A 17,272-nucleotide genomic window follows, 5' to 3' on the forward strand; every position below is an offset into this window, starting at 1 on the left:
TTATCTGATTCCAAATGCAAGGACCCCTGCATGGAGAACAAAGTGCTAACTGAGAATTCTTCTTTAAGATTTATTTATTTTAGAGAGAGAGAGAACACATGAGCAGGAGGGGCAGAGGGAGAGGGAGAGAGAATCTCAAGCAGACTCCATGCCGAGTGCGGAGCCCAAGGCGGGGCGGGGGGGGGGGCTCGATTCCAGGACCCCGAGATCACCACATGAACTGAAACCAAGAGTCAGATGCCTAACTGGCTGCACCACCCAGGTGTCCCAACTGATAATTTTTTTTTTTTTTAATGAAAAAGTCTTGCTACTGAGAAGTTGACATTTAGGGTAAATGTAAGAAAATGAAAATGTGAAGGTTTTACTTTTTTTTTTTTTGAATCTGCTAAATTTTCTACTTTTCCAAGAGTGACAAACATTGAAAGTGGGACCCATTTCCATTTATTATTTTTTCAGTTAGGATTTCAGAACAGCTGTCACTGGACCCATGGCTCTTTCTAGGAGGATTGCTATCTGTAGAATTCAGAATATGGAGGAAGTATCTGCAATTTTGAATCACAGTTTCTCTTGTAAAGAAGGTTGTTTTCCTGCCTCTTTGACTTCTCAAAATCCCTAAACTTGATTATCAAGCAGAGAATTTTCTAGAGGGACTAAATTTTAAAAATACAGCCACCAAAACGTTCCATTGGAATTTTTCAGCTAACCAAGAATCTTTTGCAAAATGTTTTCCTTTTACACAAGACAACTTTAATGGCCCTTGTTTCTGATCGTTCAGGATTACTTGGCAATTCTTACTGTAATTGTCAACAAGAGTTTGCATGAAACCACATTTCATGCTTTCAATTTGAAGTTCAGCTCTCAACATCTAGTTTTTTTTTTTTAATCCTTTTTTGGCTTCCTTTCTATTACTTTGCCTCATACCCTTTCCAGAGCAATCCTCTTTTCTACTTGGTCTGGATTCCAGAGAATGTGGGGAACATTAACTAACTCATACAATAATATACCTGTTCCCTTCACCTGCTATATAAGGAAAAAACTGAACTGCTGTTTTTGTAAAAATGTTTTATCACCACCAAGTAAGCCTTTTTTTAGTTGAATTATTATTATTAAAATTTAAAAAATTGAGGTATAATTGATATATAACATTATATTAATTTCAGGTGTATAACATAATAATTAGATATTTGTATATATTGTAAAAGGATCACTGCAGTAAATCTAGTTAACATTTATCACCATGCACAGTTTCAATTTTTTTTTTTTTAGCCACCAGGTAAGTTTGATGGTAAAGGCAGTAAGATTTCCAAGCAAGGAATTCCAAAAGTCTCTAGTCTTCAATTTATAAACGACTTTAAAAAATTATAAACAAATTAAATGGTTTAGTACATTTGGGCTCTGATACACTATTTTCTTTTAAATGATGAATCCTTTTAGAAAAAAGGAAAACCCATTATAAACCAATCTCAATAAACTCCCACTACCACACAGTTTTTTAATGTTTGATGTCTTTATGTAATTTTTTATTATACTGTACTACATTATATTTAATAAAAGCAATTTTCTAAAAATCAGAGATGGAAATAATCTAGCTGTGGGTTTAATCTCACTGAAAATCACATCATAAATTTAATTGTGGTGCGTGTTGTGAAATTACAAACTAGGTTGAATTTATCGTTTCACTAATTCAAGACAGGGCAGTGATTTGGAAAGACTAAGAGCCCGTAAGGCGAAATGGACATATTTCAGTGGACACAGACGAAGCCGAGAATCTCAGTCCGCTGGGTGTCTTTGAGCCTCCCTTGCTAGAAGATACGACCTTCCTTTCTGGGTCTGAGAAGTTTAGCTTTCCGTTATTTGAAGACCTTGTAATAACCTTACCAATTCCTTCTGTTAAATTAATTCCATTCGAACAGAATGTGGTTTTAATTTTCCCAACTGGACTCTGAATGATGTGTTATCCTAAAACATCACTTTATTCTCCTTGAAAAATTGATAATAATGATCATCCTTTGTCTACATAAATTTGGGTTTTATTTCCACTTTACCATCTACCAGATGACACTCTCTAATTTTTAGTTGACATTTTATTTTATTATTTTTATTATTATTAATTTACTTATTTGAGAGAGAGACAGAGAGAGCATGAGTGTGGGTGGGGCGGGGGGAGAGGCAGAGGGAGAGGGAGAAGCAGACTCTCCTCTGAGCAGGGAGTTTGATGCGGGGCTCGATCCCAGGACCCTGAGATCATGACTTGAGCTGAAGGCAGATGCTTAACTGACTGAGCCACCCAGGGGCCACCCAGGGACATTTTAAAAAGAGCTTAGTGTATTAAAAATTTCTGCCCAATTTCTTAAATATGGAGCCCGTATTTACATGTTGTAATGACATCTCATGAAAACTATCTGGCTGATGTCATAATGATACTTCATAACTTATAGTGTATATGTATTTATACTTATATATACATTCCTTTGATTTGCACCCATAATAGCAACTATTGGTGAAGCCAACTAGTTAAAACCAAGTTTTGGTCTCCTCTTACTCTTCTTTTTTTTTTTTTTTTAAAGATTTTATTTATTTATTTGACAGAGAGAGAGATAGCCAGTGAGAGAGGGAATACAAGCAGGGGGAGTGGGAGAGGAAGAAGCAGCCTCCCAGCATAGGAGCCTGATGTGGGGCTTGATCCCAGAGGGCTGGGATCACGCCCTGAGCCGAAGTCAGACGGTTAATGACAGAGCCACCCAGGCACCCCTGGTCTCCTCTTACTCTTAAACCTGAACCTTCTCTGTATCGCCTACCACCAATATTATAGTTCTATGACTTCAAACTTAAAATCAGCTTTAACTTCTTTATCTGATGAGCTGCCGAATTCTATTCCATTTAGCAAATGTTTGTTGAGTCCTTATACAATAAGCTCTCGTTACCTCATTTTTTTTTTTTTTTTTGAGTGTGTTTCCTTTTTCCTGATCCTGCCATGGGGCTAGCATGTAAACTGCCTCTGAAACAAGCTATATTCTCATTTGCGTCTTTCTGGTTCCATTGTTCCCCACTGTTCTATCATGCCGGTCTCCTTCCTGGTCTCTTTGACTCCTCCTTCTCTTCGATCTCCGGATTACATTTGCTGACAGAATTTTAAGGCAGTGTCTCTGAAGATCCCACACATATTTTGTGCCATTAAGAGACTATTAACATAGCTCAAAACTTTGGTAAAGAGAAAAGTAGCACATGTCTCATCTGACTTCCTTTGTTGACGTTCCTTTATCTGAAGGACACAAAACAGTTGAGTACAAGCAGAGGAGGATAACACAATGGTCACATTGTTCTTTACAGAAAGTAATTTTTTGTAGTTTTAATACGATGATATTTAACAAGGTAAAATATATTTACCACGTCAGAGGAAAAATATATACACATTGACATAAGTAATAATTGTCTCCTGCCTCAGCTGTCCGTGATTTTGACAAGGTAATACGTGCCTCACTGGGCCCTGCTGGTGGCCTCTCCAAGTATCTTTAGTTTAAAAGAGCTGGAAGCAGCAATGCTGGTGTTGATTTTTTGTTAATGAAGAAAAAGATTCGAGGCTGGGCTGACCTTTACTTATCCAGAGCCTGTTTTAGTTTAGCAAAATTCAATCTGCTTGAGATGAAAAGAAAATTGACTTTCGTATTTTCATTGTCCTATCCTGCAGGGAAAAACAAACTGGAGAGGTGGACAGAGCTGCCTGACCATCACAGGACTAGCTCTGCCTTTCTGCAGGTGGGGACACGTAGGAAATTGAAATTTACACCACCATGGGCACTGCCCCTCCTCTGAAACAGGTCACTGGAGTTGTATTTGTATTATTGGTTTTGCTTTACATATCCACCACATTTCGCCCAACCAGTTCCTTACAGAAAACTCCGTGTGGCTCTGAAATCAGAATTTCATTAAACATGGGTAGTAGCCCAAGGCATTAATCAGATAAATATTATCCCACTTGGAAAATCTATTTCTTTCAGTTTATCTCTCACCTCTTTCCCTCCCCCTTATCCCTGTCGTTTGAACTGAGTACACTCCTATAGTCACAGAGCCAGTGCAGAGCACAAGAGTGAAGCGGGATCCTGTCAATCACAACTTTTGCTTTTAAGATTTGGCAGGAGATGGTGCTAAAGGCCTAGAGCGGTGCAGTTTTCTTCCTGGGGTCACCTCTTTTGTGTCTTCCCAGGACTCCTGATCCTGAGAGCAGACCCTATTTGTAGGCAAGAAACACGCATGGTTCTGTGTATTTATAGTGGAAAAAGGCTTTGGAGTAAAATGTATCTGACAGTTCTGCTCTGTCACTCACCGGGTACGTGCTCTCTCAAAGCCTCAATTTCCTCTCACACATACCACGTAGGGATGGATGAGGACGTACTGAGATGAGCAAACTGCAAAGAAATGATAGAATGCCTGTGTTACTGAACCCCAAGTTCCACCGCCCGTCACTTGAAAGGCCAATACTCAAGAAACAAGTTTTGATTGGAAAGGAATTTGAGCTTTATTCAGGAGTCCGGCAACCTGGGGAAAAGGCAGACTCTTGTCCAAAAGCCAATTCCAAGGCTTCTGTCCGGCTCAGGGGTTTTTAAAAGGGTCTTAGGGTAGTTAATCAACAAAGGGGGGACGTTAGCCTGTAACATTTCTTAATTATGGGCAGACTTGATGGTGCCAGCTAGGGATATTATCTAGCTTGGGGGCTGTGTGAGGAGGTCCAGTGTCTGTTTTGTGATGTGCAGGAAGATGCTGTTCTTTCTGCAAAGCAGGGCAAGGTCTACAGATGCACAAAGGGAAGTTAGTAAACTCAGTGGTATGACCGAAAAAAAGAAGAACGTTTTGCTAAAAAAATTGCTGGGCTAATCAGAAATCTGTGGCGGCTTCAAACAGACTTGCTGGGCTCTGTGGCGTGGGAAACTTCTGGTCCTTCATTCCTCAAGGCCAATGGTCTGTAAATCTCAAAGAAAGTAAATTAGTTCTGTTATGGATCAAGGGACTTAGGTCAGCAAGTCAGGAGTGTGTTATCTGAAGCAAGTTAACCCTCAGGACAGGAGTGCTCCTTGTCCTGCAGACGCCACTTGGGGCTGCTCGCGAAACAGAGATTCCTAGGCTCTCTCTTAATTTGACGAATCAGGATCTCTCTGCTGAATCCATGTGAAATGTACTCCCCTTGTGGTATTGATGGGCAGTTAGACCGGAAGCTGGATGGGCTGGGATAAAGCTGAGGGACTTGAACTTCTACTCTCCTCATTCATCCCACTTCTAACTTCTAACAGGCAAATCCCTTCTGCCATGTCTTCAACAAGTGTACTTCTAGCATCTGTTTAAATACCTCCAGAGACAGCAAACTCACTACTACTTGGGGTAGCCTTGTCCGTATTTGGCAACTTTCAGAATGCTTGTAGTACTCAACCAAAAACTGTGTCTTTTTCCCCCACTTATGCTAATTCTACTCCTGGGGACACACAGGATAGATCACCCCTCTTCCTATTTGACACCCCTTCAAATATTTGAAAACACAGTCCATGTGCCCTAGAGTGCTCTCTTTTCTAAATGAGCATGTTTTGCACCAAAATCCCAGTTCTCAAGTTTCAACCTCTTCTTATCTAACCCTTGCTAAATGTATCCCATGGCTAGAGTCTGAGCTGCTGTACTTTCCTGTTCTCTCAGAGCTGACCTGCCTCTGAACTTCATATTCCTCATTCCCAACCACTCGTTCCCCTGGCAAGAGTAGACAAAAGGTGCTCTTTTCTAAGGTGCATCAAAAGGAATATCACGTTCTTTTATTTTGTTTTCTGTCTCTTCAAATATAATACAAGCTGCTTAAAACTAAAACTCTTGATAGAAAAATGCAAGATTTTTAGTTGTAGGACAGTGATGGGGGTAGGAGGCTGAGACAGCATCCAGCTCAACTTCCATCAGACTCATTTTAAAGATTAGATTGGTAAAGCTACTATGGAAAACAGTAGTTCCTCAAAAAATTAAAACTAGAACTACCATACCATATAAACCAGCGGTTCTGCCCCTGGGTATATATTCAAAGGAAATAAAATCACTGTCTCAAACAGATACCTGTGCCCCTGTAGTCATCAGAGTATTATTTACAATGGCTAAGACATGTAAACAAGTGTCCATAAATGGATAAATGGATTATAGAAAATGTGGTAAATAGATACAATGGAATATTATTCAACCAAAAAAAAAAAAAAAAGGAAATACTGCCATCTGTGACAACATAGATGTATCTTGAGGACATTCAGCTAAGTGAAATAAGCCAGACAAAGAAAGACAAAGACTGTATGATCTCACTTATATGTAGAATCTAAAACAAAGCAAACTCACAGAAGCAGAGAACAGGTTTGCGATCTGCAGAGGTGAGGGACGGGAGGTGGGGAAATGAGTAAAGGTGGTCAAAGGGTACAAACTTCTAATTATGAGATGAATAAATTCTGGGGATGTAATATACAGCATGGTGACAATAGTTAACAACACTGTATTGTATATTTAAAAGTTCTATGAGAATAGATTTTTTTTAAATGATTTTTTTATTATATTATGTTAGTCACCATACAGTACATCCCCGGTTTCTGATGTAAGGCTCAATGATTCATTAGTTGTGTATAACACCCAGTGCACCATGCAATATGTGCCCTCCTTACTACCCATCACCGGTCTATCCCATTCCCCCACCCCCCTCCCCTCTGAAGCCCTCAGTTTGTTTCTCATAGTCCATAGTCTCTCATGTTTCATTCCCCCTTCTGATTACCCCCCCTTTCTTTATCCCTTTCTTCCCCTACCGATCATCCTAGTTCTTATGTTCCATAGATGAGAGAAATCATATGATAGTTGTCTTTCTCTGCTTGACTTATTTCACTTAGCATTATCTCCTCCAGTGCCGTCCATGTTGTAGCAAATGTTGAGAACTCGTTCTTTTTGATAGCTGAGTAATATTCCATTGTATATCATATTTTCTTAATCCAGTCATCTGTTGAAGGGCATCTCGGCTCCTTCCACGATTTAGCTATTGTGGACAATGCTGCTATGAACATTGGGGTGCATATGGCCCTTCTCTTCACTACGTCTGTATCTTTGGGGTAAACACCCAGTAGTGCAATGGCTGGGTCATAGGGTAGCTCAATTTTTAACTTTTTAAGGGACCTCCACACTGTTTTCCAGAGTGGCTGTATCAACTTGCATTCCCACCAAAAATGTAGGAGGGATCCCCTTTCTCCACATCCTCTCCAACAATTGTTGTTTCTTGCCTTGTCTATTTTTGCCATTCTAACTGGCATAAGGTGTTATCTCAGTGTGGTTTTGATTTGAATTTCCTTGATGGCTAATGATTTTGAACATTTTTTCATGTGTTTGTTAGCCATTTGTATGTCTTCATTGGAAAAGTGTCTGTTCATATCTTCTGCCCATTTTTTGATTTGTTTATTTGTTTCTCGTGTATTGAGTTTGAGAAGTTCTTTGTAGATCTTGGATACCAGTCCTTTATCTGTAGTGTCATTTGCAAATATGTTCTCCCATTCCGTGGGCTGCCTATGAGAATAGATTTTAAAAGTTATCATGACACACAAAACTTGTAACTATGGGAAGTAATGAGTATATTAATTAACCATATTGTGATCATTTTACAATTTTTAGATATATCAAATCATTACATTGTGTATCTTAAATTGACACAATGTTATTTATCAATTATATTTCAATAAAGCTGGAAAACAGATCAGAAAATGGAGGCACTAGAAGGCTAATTGAATTATTGAAGTACAGATGTATATAGTACCCAGTTCCTATCCCCTAGTACAAGGCATCCTTTTAACAATAAGACTTTCTACTCCTATATGCATATGTCTCAAGCCAGGCTCCTCTAGATCTGTTTTATTGATCTGCAAAGTTTTTTTTTTTTTTTTTTTAAATACGGACCAATATTTAAAAAAAAAAATTCACATAGAACTATGAATTTATAGATTCTTTTGGAATACTGGAAATCCTGTTATTCTTGGCCTGCATTGCTACACTGCAACAATGGGACTGACCTCCTTGGAGGCTGGTACTCCAAATCATCTGCTTGTCCCTAAAGACATTTGCATTTGCCATGATGCCACTGGGATAGCGTCACGTACTTTATAGGCATTTGCAGATCTACCTTTTGACATGAACCCTTAGGCCAATCCTGTGCAACAGAGAAAGCTGGTATAATTCCACTTTCACATCTGAGATGCATGTAGAAGGGATACCTGCATCGGGCAGTGGCGGTGGAGTGAAGCGCCTCGACCTCTGGGGTCTCCCTGGCTTTGAATCACTCGATGTTTTCCACTTAACAATGTATAACAATGGGCAAGAAACACTTCTGAGACTTGATTTCTTTAACTTTAAAATGAAGATATTGATATGGGCAGTGTCTTTTACTGTGCTTTCTTGAGCACAGTAAATGAGAAAATATAAGGAAACTTTATAATGAAGATATAAACTTTAAAATGAAGATATTGATATGGGCAGTGTCTTTTTACTGTGCTCTCTTGAGCACAGTAAATGAGAAAATATAAGGAAACTTTTGGCAGCATGCTTAAAAACATTAGCTCAACAGATATTTTGTGCAGACTGGGAAAAACACTCTAGGCCTTCGGACATTGAATGCCAGGCTCCTCCCATTCTGTTCTGTTGCCACACCCAACCTGCCTCATGTGTTTTCCTCGTCCCCAGTTCCTGGAATATCCCAAACTGAAGGGCTCACGGGGGCCACTGATGAGGAGGGGCTGCTGTTGAGTATGAGATGAGCCACTGAACTTCTCAACATCCTGCTCCAGTTGAACGAAGGTAATCACATTTCATGCTTTCCTTGATGAATCAATGGCCATGGGATACCAGTTGATGTCCTTTTTATATGTTGCCGAGAGCCTTGCATAATTGACCACTTAAACATGTGGCTTTACTTCTGTTGAATCATCAAACTGGAAGTTTTATCTGTGCCAGAAACTTAGGCCAATTAATCATCCCCAGATGCAGAAGCAGCCAGGTGTGGCAAAACTCCTATTCTCTACAGTTCTTTTCCCTCTTCATCCCCCCAGTTATGGCCCCTTTATCTATTTCCTATGGCAGACCTTTGGGGGACTATGTGGCCCAGTGTGGCAGTGGAAATATTCAGACTAGAGGGGCAGAGAGTTTTCTGTTCTTTGCTATAGTGCTTTGTAATGCCCAAGGAGCCCTATGGATAGAATTGGGAAGCTTTTCTAGAGGTCTTTCTCCAAATGTGGTCCTTGAATCACCTGCCTCAGAATCACTTGGGACTTTTTTTTTTTTTGTAGAAGGAGATAGAGGAAGGGGCAGGGAGAGGGAGAGAGACAAACTTAAGCAGGCTCCATGCCCAGTGTGGAGCCTGATGCAGGGCTCGATCTCACAACCTTGAGATCATGACCTAGGCCGAAATCAAGAGTCGGATGCTGAACTGACTGAGCTATTCAGATGCCCACTTGGCACAATTTTTACAAAGGCAGATTATTGAACCCATCCAAGCTCAGCTGAAACAGTCTCTTGAGGTTAGGGCCCAGGAGTCTGCCCTCTAAAGGGCACCCTTGGTGACACTGAAGTTTGAGGATTACTGAACAGATGGATCCAGAAATCAGTATTTGGAGAAATATGACAACTTGAGAACCATTGTGGAGTTGAGAGATGAATTGGGGTGATCCCAGCAATTCATATTGGAATGAACTAGGCAGAAGGGGGGATACCCAGCTCCTTACAGGTGTGCAATTTAGACCCTAAACACATAAAAACTTAAGAAACATGTAGCAAAACAAGAAATTACATGAGTAAGTATTTATATGGGTAATCCTGATGATAAATGTTGTAAGGGTTCGTGAAATATGTCTCCAGCACAGAAAAGAATGATCTCAGAAAGGGGCATATAATTGAAAAGGAGGTAATATGGTCAGGATTTTGACCAATGGCTGGAGATTAAAAAAATAATTTTTAAAATTGGGGGCAGTATGAGTAAATACAGTGTTGAGAGGTGTCTGATGGAGAACTGGATGGGTGGATTGGGGGTAAGGATCTATAATTTTATGTTGCTACTTCTAAAAGGAGTCAAGGGAAGACCTGAGATACTGGGTCTCAAGGCTGCATTGTGGAATCCTAGATAAAGATTTCTTGATCTATCTAGAAGGTATCCAAGTCATTCTAGAATAGGGTAGTTTTCTGGAACATTTGGCACTAGGTCTCTTCTTCCCATCAAAGACTTTGGCTCAGCAATGTGTAGACCAGCTCTACTTTGGGCAGAAGATGGTAAGCTGAGCTAAGACTGAATGCAGCATTTGTGAGAACAACCAAAACGTTGTACAAAGAGGAGGAAGAAATAAAAAGGAGGGAAGACAAAAGCCAGAGATCTACTTTCTTTCACTTATCTTTCTAACCTGGCCTCAAGAAATCACTCCCTTGCTCTGGAAACCCAAGCTGTACCTCTCCAGTGATCCACACACACAGCAGGATTCACCCACCAAGCTTAGCTTCCCAAAATACTGTTGTCGTCGTGGGAACTGGCAGCCCCATTCATTTTCAATAAGACTGAAACATAGAATCACATTCTTTTTTCTGGTTGTACTAAATTATTGAATTGGATTATTCTTATGCTAAATCCCAGCTCACTTGGAAAATCCATACAAGACTAACTTAATGTTCTTTTTTCTCTCCATCTTGGAACATTAGAAAAATAAACTTTGTCCTTCCTCTTTCCATTTCCTAGCCAGGTTAATATTGTTCATTTGTACTGCTCAGGGATGGCCCTAGGTGGTAAGGTAGGCTCATAGAAGGTATGTGTAGATATACTGATTTAGCCTCTAAAGAATTTTCTTGGGATTCTCCGTATAAGATATCCACAGCAATTGGAAGCATATGTTATATGGGAGTCGCCTGGTGGCTGTCTTGTAGCAAGGCTAAACATTCCACTGCTAGTGGAAAGCACAAAAGCATCTGTCTCAGAATTGTGTTTGGGTCTAGCTTTACACCAAAACTGTAACTCAGGAAATTTATTTATGTGCTAAGAATAGTGAAAATTTATTCTTTTTTTTTCCCTTTTAGCTACCCAGTTTTCATTTCTTCTTCTTTTGGTAAAGAATAGCCCCATTTTCCTCTGGAGAGCCCCAGCTCCTTACTCTCAGAGAGTGTGTTTTGGATGAAGCTGACCACTTCCGACTCCAGAGGTGGACATCTGACCTTAGGTCTGAGCCAATCAGCACACCGCAATCCCTTGGCCACCAAAAACTGGATAGTATGATAGTCATAGAACCAATGTGAACCAATGGAAACTAATCTTAGGACTTGACTGAGGTGATCAGGAGAGAGACATATGTCTCTTTTCTCCTAGAATAAACAGACACTGCCTGGAACTTCTGCAGTCATCTTGTCATGACAAGATGAGAAAGGGTCAACACACAGAAAGGAAGCTGCACTGATGTCATTTGACTCCTGAGTGAAGCCACATGGGGTGATAACTATTACCCTAGGACTTTTATTTTCATGAGAAAATGAAGTCTTATGCTCAAGCCATAGATGGTTGGGTTGCATGCTGAATTGTTCAAAGTCAAGAGCATTTGCTTCTTCTGATGTGAATCAACCATTTTAGAAATACTCCTCTGTTTTATATTGATTCTCAGTGGATCAGCATAATTACACTTTAGTTCTAAGCTCTTTCAAGCGCTCTCAGATTCTTTTCTAGCTAATGTGCTAATAATAAACACTTGGAGACACGAGGAAAGCTGCTCATTTATGGAACCTCACCGTTAAATCTCATCATAAGTCAGGGCATCTTCTTGTAAATCGTTAACCACTCTCTAACTGAAGGGCTTTGTAGATTCTGTTTTTCATCTGTTTGAGCAAGCACCACTCCTAAGACTTATTCACGTTTGAGCTTTGGCTGGTGTTTCTCCTGATCTCCCAGCCATCGATTGCCCACTGAAGGAGGTGTGGAATGGTACTCAGTGAAACATAGAACACCACTTTCCCTAATCCTCAGGGCTTCCTCACAGAATTACACCCTTTGTACGTCAGATTGCTTTTTCGTGTCGAACCATGTCAAAGAGGCTTTCTGTTTGTGAATCTCAAGGCTATGGCCATAAGCCAGATTATAAAATGGGAATAAAATAAATGCTTTACTCTAGTGAAGTGTAGCTATGGTGAGTGCTCAGTAAGTGTTAGGGACCTGTAGCCATTTCCCAGATATTGTTGCCTCTTGAAGTTTGTGTCACAGAAGTCCATAGGGGATAAAAGAATATAAAAAGAATTGGTTAAGTTTTGTTTTATGCTGCAGAGGGGACCAGCCACAGTAAAATTGTAGAGTGTCCTCAGAATTTGGCAAACTGGTCACAAGTGACTTGTCCAAGAGCAGTTTCAAGGGTATGACCAAGGCTTGACTGCAAAGGGGTGAGAATGTGGGGTATGTCAATGTGGGCAGCTCATGAAGTTTTATTGGTGGAAGGAAGAGGTAGGAGCTCACTAGAGAAGGATATAAAATATCTGGAAAGAAATTTCTTTGTTTTAAATTTCTGAATAGAAGTAGCTTGGACTTATTTCTCAGCTATGGGTAAAAAAAGATACTTTGGAAATATGGGGATTGTGAGGGTGAGAAAGAAAACATGAAGGAACTTTTGACAGGCAAGGTAGGGGGAAGGACAGAGGAAGGTTCTAAGACAGGATGGACAGGGATAAATCAATCTATGAGGTTTTTGTTGAGTAGGCTCAAGAGACCAGAAGAGGACTAGAAGGTCATGAAAATACGGGACCTACTGATAACTGAGAGGCAGGGAGCCATCAAAGGGCTTGGTGGGACATCAAGAGCACAAAGAACAAAAGATAAATAGGTAATTTAGACTTCATCAAAATTAAAAACTTTTGTACAGCAAAGGGCATTAACAAGAAAGTGAAAAAACTCCCTAGAATGGCAGAAAATATTTACAAATCATGTATCTGGTAAGGGTCTAATCTTCAGATTATATGAAGAACTTTGACAACTCAACAATAAAAAGACTAGCAACCCAATTAAAAAATGGACAAAAGACTTGAATAAATATACTCCAAAAGGAAGATATACAAATGGACAATAAGCTCATGAAAAGATGCTTAGTCATTAGGGAAATGCAAATCAAAACCCTAAGATACGGGGCGCCTGGGTGCCTCAGTCATTAAGCATCTGCCTTCGGCCCAGGGCGTGATCCCAGCGTTCTGGGATCGAGCCCCGCATCAGGCTCCTCCGCTGGGAGCCTGCTTCTTCCTCTCCCACTCCCCCTGCTTGTGTTCCCTGTCTCTCTGTCAGATAAATAAATAAAATCTTTAAAAGAAAAACCCCTAAAATACCACTTCATACCCACTAAATGGCAATAATAATAATACTAATAACAAAATGAAAAATAACAAGTGTTGGTGAAGAGAAAGAGAGGAATACTCATATGCGTTTTTTTTTTTTTAAAGATTTTATTTATTTATTTGACAGAGAAAGAGACAGCCAGCGAGAGACGGAACACAATCAGGGGGAGTGGGAGAGGAAGAAGCAGGCTCCCAGCGGAGCAGGGAGTCTTATGTGAGGCTTGATCCCAGGACCCTGGGATCACGCCCTGAGCTGAAGGCAGACGCTTAACGACTGAGCCACCCAGGTGCCGCCACTCATATACTTCTGGTGGGAGTGTGAAATGGCTTAGCCACTGGGAAAAACAGTTTGGCACTTCCTCAACAAGAATAGGATTTTATGATCTAGCAATTCCATGCCTAAGTATATAGCCAAAATAATTGGAAACAGGCACTCAAACAAATTCTTGCACATGAAGGTTTATAGCAGCACTATTCACAATAGCCAAGAAGTAGAAACAACCCAAATGTCCACGAATGAATGAATGAATCAAGTAAGTGTGGTGTATACCTACAATGCAATTTTACTGATCCATAAAAAAAGAATGAAGTACTGATACGGTGCTACAGTGTGGATGAACTTTGAAAACATTATGTTAAGTGAAAGAAGCCAGACACAAAAGGTCACATATTATATGATTCCATTTGTCTGAAACATCCAGAATAGGAAAAGTTACAAGGTCATAGGGCAGATTGGCAGTTGTTGGGGATTGTGGGGAGGGAGAGAGGAATGGGGAGTGACTGCTTAATGGGTATGAGATTTCTTTTGAGGTGATGAGATGTTTTAGAACGAGGTAGAGGTAACAGGTACATAACATTGTGCTAAATGTCATTGAATGTTCACTTTAAAATAGTTGATTCAATGTTATATGAATTTCACCTCAATGAAAAGAAAGAGGCGTGGCGGAGTCAGTGCTCCTGGGTCCCCGTTGTCTCCAGCATCCACCACCTCCAGGGTTGGAAACTCTTGGTGCGGCTCCCACTTCTTGCGATAGTCTGCTGGGCTGGGTTCCCGCCTTCAGTCCTTTCCCTCTGCTGTCCATCATTCGTGGGCCTAATGGTTTCTCATCCATTGTGGCCTCCTCTTCCTAATATACAATTTCTGGAATGTTTAGGGACTTGGAATAGGAGATACTGGCAGTAACTTACTATTATTATTTTTTGGAATAAAATAAAAACTCTGAAACGCTGTCATCAGATGGCTCTTTTTAAGCTCAAACCCCTTTTAAGAATGTGATTTTCCTCAGAATTTGTCTCTAGAATGACCTGACTGGTTTCTCATCAAGTGCCTTGTATATAGATTTTTTATTTTTAAAGATTTTTTGGCGTTTTCCCCACTGCTGGAAAGAAGTTCTCATCTTTTTATTATGATCCAACGTCTTGATTAACCAGCTCCTTTAGAATGGGGTTCCTAAGGGATATACTTTAAAATAAACTGGAGATAACTGAACAGAAAAGAAATTGATACATAACGAATTATAAACACAAAAATGTTCCATAAAATATTTACCTGTAGAGAAATGGAATTTGATACTATCTGAACATAGAGAAGTAAGTTTAGCTCACCACTACATCCAGATTTCCTTTAGCATGCCACAATTTCGCATTTTTATTGAAAGGTCCCATCACTGGGAGTAGATAGGAATCTATAGGTTTGGTTTTATTTTTTCCTACTTGTCTGTATTGTGTTGTTTTCTATATTTGATTTTCTAAATGAAGTAGTGAGAGTTACTTGGCACTAAGAACCTCTTGGAGCTTATATCTACAGTATTCACAGTTTTCACCACTGGCTTGCATGTTTAGGAATAATCACAGAAATCCTATATAATATTTTTGGAGCTTAGATGAAACAGTGCATGGAAAGTGCTTAGCCAGGGTTGAATCAAGTTAGCCATGAGGCTGTGTCTGAAGGAGCACAGCATACAGCTAATGAGGGTCTCACCCTGACTGTCTGGTATCTCCATGTTGGTTTGTGCTAGTTCCTTACTCTAAGAGATCCAGAGTGCTGGATGAAGACGACCTGACCCAGACTGCCAGCACCGCCCTCCTAGGCCTGTGATCATGGGTATGTTACTTAACTTCTCTATGTCTGTTTTCTCTTTTGTAAAAGGGAGATGATAGTGCTTAGTTCATAGACTCTTGTGAAAATTACAAAGAAAAATGCAAGTAAAGTGCTTAGAATAGTGCCTGGCTCATACTAAATGTTTAATGAATACTAAAGTTAGTTCCAAGTTTGTGGGTTTGCAAAATTCTCTAATTATATCTCTCCAGAATGTCAAGGTTGAACCATATTCCACATGATTTAATGCCAGCACAGGAGCAACCACCCTCTTCCAGACACCAGACTCCATGAGATTTGATGTCTGTTTTGGGTTATAAACTCCTATTTTTTCCCTTGGTCTCTTTTGAAAGATGCAGGGATGGGAACTGTCCGGAATGTGTGTGGATACTCTTCCTTCCTATATCCATGGTGGTCATCACTAATCAGCCTCAGTATTCTCTCCAACTGAGCCCAGACCAGACCTCAGAACTCCTCTCAACAGAGAGCCTGGATAGCACTTCATTAGAGTCAGCTCATGGCAGGTAACCTATTTGCCATCTCTGTTTTAGAAACTCAGTATAATTCTACCATTGCCCTCCAGGAAGGAGATTGAATGGAGGAGGGGCTAAGGCAGTCAGGAAAAGGACAAAGAATGACTGATGTTTCCTGTAGCATCTGCTAAGCCATTCCCCATCATGAACGCTCATTCTTCATTGCCCCAGCATGATGATTTGCAAGAACATAAGATGAGCTAATTTTAGAAATTTGTCAATACAAAATCTCAAATAATAAAATATCCAGATTTATACAAGCGATGCTGTAAAAATGACAGTATTATTTATCTGTGCAACTGTTGGGGGATGAAGGGTGAATGTTGCAGAGAATGTCAGCTGGCAGTTTGCTTCATGTTTGGAGAAATGTTCTTATACTCATTATTTCAGTTGTGGGAAGGCTGATAAATCTAATTGCAGAAATTATAGAGAGAAAAGATTTATCAATTGATGCATGATTTACTTTTATAGCACTGTAGTCTGGTTACAATATTTGTGCATGACCTTTGATTAGGAAAATTCTTACACAAATTAAAAATAGAATGCTTTAAGGGGTGAAATAAATTTATAAGATGTGTGATGGAAGAGTCTCCATTGGCTAATGACTGGTGGCACATGGTCCTGGACATCGTCCTTCCTCCCCTTCTGGTTTAGCCTTTTCTGTGTCTAGCACTGCCATGTTGGTCCCCATTTTGCTTGACCTGATTATAAATGGGAACATTTGTGGGAGGATGTGGAGAAAAGGAACACTTGTACACTGTTGGTGGACATGTATATTGGACCAGCCACCATGAAAAACAGTATGAAGTTTCCTCAAAAAATTAAAAAAAAATAGAACTATCATATGATTTGGCAATTCCACTTCTGGATATTTACTTGAAAGAAATAAAAGCTCTAAGTTGAAGACATGTATGCACCCCCCTGTGTACTGCAGCATTATTTATGATAGCTAAGACGTGGAAGCAACCAGTGCATCTACCAATGGATGAATGGATAATACATATATATTTTATATATGTATATGTGGATATATACTTATATCACACTTTCTTTATGTGATATATGTATATATATGGAATATTATTCAGCCACAGAAAAGAATAAAATCTTGTCATTTGCAATAACATGGATGAAACTTGAGGCCATTATGCTAAGAGAAATAAGTCAGGCGGAAAAAGACAAATACTGTATGGTCTCATTTATATGTGGAATCTAAAACAAACAAACAACCACAACTGATCTATAGACACAGGGACAGATACAGAGAACAGAG

The sequence above is a fragment of the Ursus arctos genome, unplaced genomic scaffold, assembly GCF_023065955.2.
Source record: "Ursus arctos isolate Adak ecotype North America unplaced genomic scaffold, UrsArc2.0 scaffold_7, whole genome shotgun sequence".
In the NCBI taxonomy this organism is placed as follows: Eukaryota; Metazoa; Chordata; class Mammalia; order Carnivora; family Ursidae; genus Ursus; species Ursus arctos.